Below are 6431 nucleotides of genomic sequence, written 5' to 3' on the forward strand. Positions count from 1 at the left end.
TTGGAAGAAGGAATATGTGTAAAGAGGGTGAAGTAGAAGGACATAGACAGAAACTAGACTTTTGTTGATGATCATAATATAGTAAATAAAATTGTAGACTTGAAATTTAGGTAATGGTACAAACCAATACTACTATATTAAAAAGTAAAGATAATGCCAAAAATGGCACTCCTGTAATCAAACACAAATCTTGAATTCCTAAGTGTATATCTTAAAATTTTCTTCTTTTGCCTATCCTGTTGGAACCTGAATTCTGAACAAGGAGGGATGGCATTTTGTAAATGCCACATGACAGGCTTCTTCTTAGGTTCTGAACAGGAAGAGACAGCATTTTGTAAGGACCACATGGTGTAAGCCACATGTTAGATCTTCACAAGCCTATTTTCATAGACCCAGGTAGCCTCTCAGGAAAAGACAAAGGAGCAGTAAGAAGGTACCCCTAGACAAGAGCTAATCATTTTAATGATTATCTGAAAGCTGGAGCCTCCCTATATCCCTTCCCTATATAATCTTCCTCATGACCTTGGGTGGGGCTCATCTCCTTTGTGGGGATGACCCCTGGCTGGCCAGGCTGGTGGGTCTTATTGGCAGATGGATTAAAGTATTAACTGTATTCCAGTTGTGTGGTCTTGTCTTTCTATTATGGAATATTACATACCCTACCCAAGTAGTGGTCCTGGTGAATCATTGCTTTATTTGTCTGTTTTTCATAAAGGCACATGGGGCTGAGGAGGATGTCCACCAGAATTGTGTATCCTTTTTCAGAACCTCTATGGGTTCAAGTGGTCCCAAAAGGTTCTCGCAGCTTGCTAATGTTTCATAGGATTGCAAATGACAGTTGATAATTGATATTTTGTCACTGAAACTCGGTTTTGAAAGGTGTCCCAAGAGTAGCTCTACATGACTTGTTTGCCCACAAGAGCAGCCAATTTCTGCTGAGCTGATGCGGAGTACCAAGAGTTGCTAATATCCTGTGCAAGGCAGGACATGCTGCTGGCTCTTAGAGATTCATTCCTCTGTGACCTTCCATTTTAGGTAAAGACTCCTAAAAGAGAACCAGTAGAAAGTTGAAATCACGGTACCTGTGATAACAGGTATGCTTTAGTAAGACGCTGAGTTTTAGGATTCACTTAAGCTTTGGGGGTGTCCCTCCCAGAAGCCTGGGTATTGATTTTGGTATTGCATTTCCAATTATAATTTGTTTATTCATTTATTTCTGTTTTTGAGTTACACTTAGCAATGCTCCAAGGTTACTCCTGATTCTGAGCTCAGGAGTCACTCTTAGCAGGATTCTGGGGAACCATCCAGGATTCTGGGGATCAAATACAGGTTGGATGTATGTGAGAAAAGCACCCTCCCTGCTGTACAACCTCTGGAAATCATTGTAATAGCAATGAAAGAGTTGGTGTTGTTGAACATTTTCTCTATCACAGGGCTTGTCTGTGGTCTTTAAGCTGATCAGATTCTCTTCATCTAACTCAGAGCACAAGAACAATAACCCATGATCAACATACTTCAAAATATTAACTGCATATTCTACAAGAAGTATTTGTTCTTCTCTCTTTAATTTATCAAATGGTGAATATATGGCAGTAAACATTCCTTTAATAAAAGATGCAGTTGCTGTCATTTCACTTTGACTCATCTTAATGCAAGTTCATACAATCTAGTCAAAAATTTTAAAGAAAAGATGTCACATCCATCTATTGTTAAAATTCAAACTTCTCAGCATGACCTAAATTATCATATCATATGTTTGATGTTGAGAATTAGCTTGTGCATGTGAGAAGCAATAAGGTAAAAATAGGAAGTTACATTCATAATGGGTGAGTTTCACAGAAAAATGCAAATAGGTGTTAAGACCAAATAATGGGGAATTAGTACTTTACTATTACTCAGAAAATCTTGGTAGATATTTATGTTTTAGACTATCATTTTTAGAGGTTGCATGATTTACATTTTAAAAAAACTAAAATTGAGAAAGCTTATATTATCTTTTTTTTAAGTTACCTAACTTTCTATCAGCCATGCCTCTTTCCAATCCAAATATATACAATATGCCAAAGACTCCATTTAATTAGACAGAGTCAGGGGCTTACATAATAAAACAAGATGTTAATATTCTGGTCAAACCCAAATAGAACAAATGTCATCATTGTCTATATAAAGCATAATGCATAGTACAGTGTTAGGTCAATATAAATACATCACAACATAGTCTGTACATATATGAACTAATATGAACAAGTATTGAAGTTTAGTGACCTGGGAGCCTAATGATGGACTGAATAAATGCAAATATGCTTTTACACATTGTGATAAAGAAAAAAGTTTTCTAGTCCCTGAACTTGGGTTATTTGTAGATCTGGACTAGCCTCCCACAAAATAATAAACCATGTCTTCTGAAATATTTTAAGCTTACTTGAATGTGTTCATGGTTTGGCAACAAAACAAAGACTATTTTTATAAAAAACAAGCAGCAATGACAGATACTGAGGGATAAGTGGATCATTGAAGCATGATTTTTCTTAGAGGATGTTTGCAGCATAGGGGATTTTGTGCTTTGGCATATAAGTCCTGAAGGTTCTGAACTGAGGAAAATGTTGATAATCTTGGAGGAAAGACTTTAGTTTAAGGCTAGAATAAGAGCAGGCTAGATATAATATCTCATCTAGAGAGTCCTCAAAAATTGTTTTTGGTGAATATAGAAAGTAGTAGAAGGGTTGATGAGTATAATTGCAATGATGATGATGATGACGATACAATTTAAAAGAAGGAAAAAGAGAGCAGGAGCCTGAAATTGATCAGGGAGGATGAAATTGACCAGGCCTGACCTGCAGAGATCGGGGTAGTCACTCTGAATGTATGGGGTGGTATAGGCATGATCAGTGCAGAACCACGTGGTCTGAAAGGTAGAGGGGGAGGAAGAAATTGACATAGTGTGGACCTCCACCACACCTTCTAACAGGTGAAGGAAGAGGGGAAACCTTGCTGCAGTTGGGCAAGACAGAGGTGACCCATGACTTCAGGCAGGTAAAGTGAGGGAGGAGTCTTGGGGTGGGCCAAACCTCAGCAACCACAGCCATCATATCTACCTAGAGTCACACTCTGAAGAAGGGACCCAGCCCCACTTCACAGGTGGCAAATGAGGGCTGAAATCTGAAGACAGTACATTACAAACCATACCACCAAAAGCAAAGAAATATGAGTAAACTAAGGAAGACACTAATAATCAGGGATATGGAGAGAAATCCTAGCAAGTTTCCAAGTCCACCAAAACTCACCCCAATAAATGAGGACCTAAAAGCAGTAATGCAAGCTATGGCAAAAGAAATCAAGGAATCACTAGCCAGTGAGTTCAAGAAATCTATAGATGAACAAATAAACCAACTCAAAGATGAAGGAGGACTGTAAAGTGGGGCTGGGTCCCTTCTCAGAGTGTAACTCTAGGTGGATATGATGGCTGTGGTTGCTGAGGTTTGACATCATCCTCAAGACTGCTTCCTCTCTTTACCTGCCTGAAGACATAGGTCACCTCTGCCTTGATAACTGTTACAGAACATGAGAGAATCCATACAAATGGAATTAAAAGAAAAAAAAAAAACATCTTAGTAGGTTGTAGTAGCAGAATTACACAGTTGGAGAATAACATAGAAGATCTTGAGAAAAACTACAAACCAAAAATGACAAAGATGCCAATAAGGAAATAAAAGGAAAAGCATTGGAAGAAAAAGTTAGGTATTTAATGAACAAGACAAAAGAAATAATCTATGGTTTGTAGGAATACCAGAAGGAGAGAAAATGGGGAAAGGAGAAAAACAAAGGGAAATAATAGCAGAAAACTTTCCCACTCTCTGGAAAGAGGCTCCGGTGCAAATCCAGGAGAAAAAAAGAGTTTCTAATAAAAATAAACCATAATAAACTAACACCAAGACATATAGTAATTCAAGAGGCAAAAAGAGAGAGAGAGAGAGAGAGAGAGAGAGAGAGAGAGAGATGAACTTCTTAAAATAATACGGGAGAAAAAAAACTCAAGTACAAAAAGAAGGGACATAAGAAATCAAACCAGATCTCCCATTTGAAACAATTCAAGTAAGAAGAGAGTGGAATAGCATATTTAAATGACTGAATAAAAGTAACTTCCAAACTAGAGTCCACTACCCAGAAAAACTCTCATTCATATGGGAGGGAGGACTAAAAATATTCTCAGACAAAAAAAAAACTCCCATTCTTTGTGCAAACCAAACCGATTCTATGTCCAGTCCCGCAAAACTCAGTAGTAATCCGTGGGTATGTGAGGGGGTCCCAGCCTAAAAAATTAGGAGAGAGAAACGGGACCCAAGACAAAGAGTCTGATCAAGGGCCAAATTTATTGAAGCAGATGACCGGCTTATATACTCTGGCAGATCAGGGGGAGAAGAGGGGAAATACAAGAACACCCTTTGTATTACAGATGACTTCATGTATATAATTTTACAAGGTACAATTTGACATTTTTTCAAAAACATTTTGTGGTCAACTTAGACAGGTCAAACCTGGAACATTTGTGTAAGTCCTATTCATACATTCTGTAACCAACATCTGTTTCTCATAACTTTTGACAGGACAATGGGCTGTTTCCATACTTAATTTCTATAGATGCATTCAACTGTCACAGTTCTCAGAACATAATCTACAACAGGATCTATGCTGTTTCCTGTGACTTTGGGTTTTGGCAAGTGCCTCTGCAAAACGTTCGGCATGTATGCATGCCACACAAAAGAAAAGTTTATGCTGTGGGGAAAGAAGGCAAGCGATACAGACTCCATCTTGAGTCTGCCCCTGACAATTTTAAATGATCTACTCAGAGATAAAGGACACAATTCAACCTCCAGATTGTAACAATAACCACCCTACACAACTGCACAACAGCCCTCTCTGTCAATAGTCTCCCTAAATGTCAATGGACTAAACTCTCCCATTAAAAGACACATAGTAGAGAGTTGGATTAGAAAATAAAAACCAGATTTCTGCTGCCTGCAAGAAACACACCTACAAGTATAGGATAGACATAGGCTTAAAATAAAGGGATGGAAATTAATTATTCAGGCTAATGGAAAACAAAAAAAGCTGAGGCAGCCATTTTATTTTATCTTTTTTTTTTTTTTTTGGGTTTTTGGGTCACACCTGGCAGCACTCAGGGGTTACTCCTGGCTTCATGCTCAGAAATTGCTCTTGGCAGGCTTAACGGACCATATGGGATGCCGGGATTCGAACCACCGACCTTCTGCTTGCAAGGCAAATGCCTTACCTCCATGCTATCTCTCCAGTCCCAAGGGACAGCCATTCTTATATCAGACCAAATTGCATTCAATTTCAAGAAAGTGATCAGAGACAAAGAGGGTCACTACTTACTGATCAGGGGAACACTAGACCAAGAAGTAATAACTCTGGTCAATATTTATGCACCAAATGCAGAGCCAGTAAAATATGTAAAGCATTTGATCACAAACCTGAAGTAACATATGGAAGGAAATTTGATAGTAGTAGTAGATCTCAATACTCCACAATTACCACTGGACAGATCCACCAGACAGAAAACTAGTAAATGAATAAGACCCCTAAATGAGAAATTAGAAGAACTAGGGTCCTCCACCCCCAGAAAGCAGAATACACATTCTTCTCAAGTGTACATGGAACCTTCTCCAGAATAGGCCATGCCTTAGGATATAAAGGTAACTTGCATAAAGTCACAAATATAAGAATTATTAGAAGCACCCTATCAGATCACTATGCAACAGAGATCAAGATTTACTGTAGAAAGCCTGTCTAGAGTGCAGGCCTGTGTGGGGGGTGGGGAGGAAGGACACTTGGGAATGTTGCACTGGTGAAGGATTATATATATATATATATATATATATATAAAATATATAAATATATATATAATATATATATAATATATATTATATATATATATTAAAAAATAAAAAAGAGAAAAGATAAGGCCTCCCAATTCTTACCACAGGCTGTGTTCTTTACACTGACTATATAGAAAGAGGAGGTACAGTAAATTTACCCCATATACACCTCAACCCAGGCCCTTTGCCTGGTCTGTATTGTGAATTGGGGGACAAAAAAATAAATAAAAATAGATGTACTGTAAAAAACTATGAAGAAAATCCAACACCTGGAGATTAAACAACATACTGCTCAACAACAGCTGGATCAAAAAGGAACTCAAGAAAGAAATTAAAAGATTTCTTGAAACAAACGATTATTAAGAGACAAATTGTCAAAATCTGTTGGACACAGCAAAAACAGTAACTAGGGAGAAACTCATAGCAATACAGGCCTATGTCAGGAAAGAGGAAATGACAAAAATAAGCAGTTTAAAGGGACACTTTAAGAATCTGGAACAACAGCAGCAAAGAAACCCAAACACAACCAGAAGA

At 37.8% G+C, this 6431-nt stretch overlaps 1 non-coding gene across 1 annotated transcript; it reads left to right on the top strand.

The window, feature by feature from the left end:
* Window positions 1-5982: 5982 nt before the first annotated feature.
* LOC126021100 (small nucleolar RNA SNORA51) lies at window positions 5983-6115 on the top strand. Its single transcript, XR_007499712.1, has one exon. It is a non-coding gene; the product is annotated as a small nucleolar RNA SNORA51 (small nucleolar RNA).
* Window positions 6116-6431: the final 316 nt, after the last annotated feature.

The sequence above is a fragment of the Suncus etruscus genome, chromosome 10 (genome assembly GCF_024139225.1).
Source record: "Suncus etruscus isolate mSunEtr1 chromosome 10, mSunEtr1.pri.cur, whole genome shotgun sequence".
In the NCBI taxonomy this organism is placed as follows: domain Eukaryota; kingdom Metazoa; phylum Chordata; class Mammalia; order Eulipotyphla; family Soricidae; genus Suncus; species Suncus etruscus.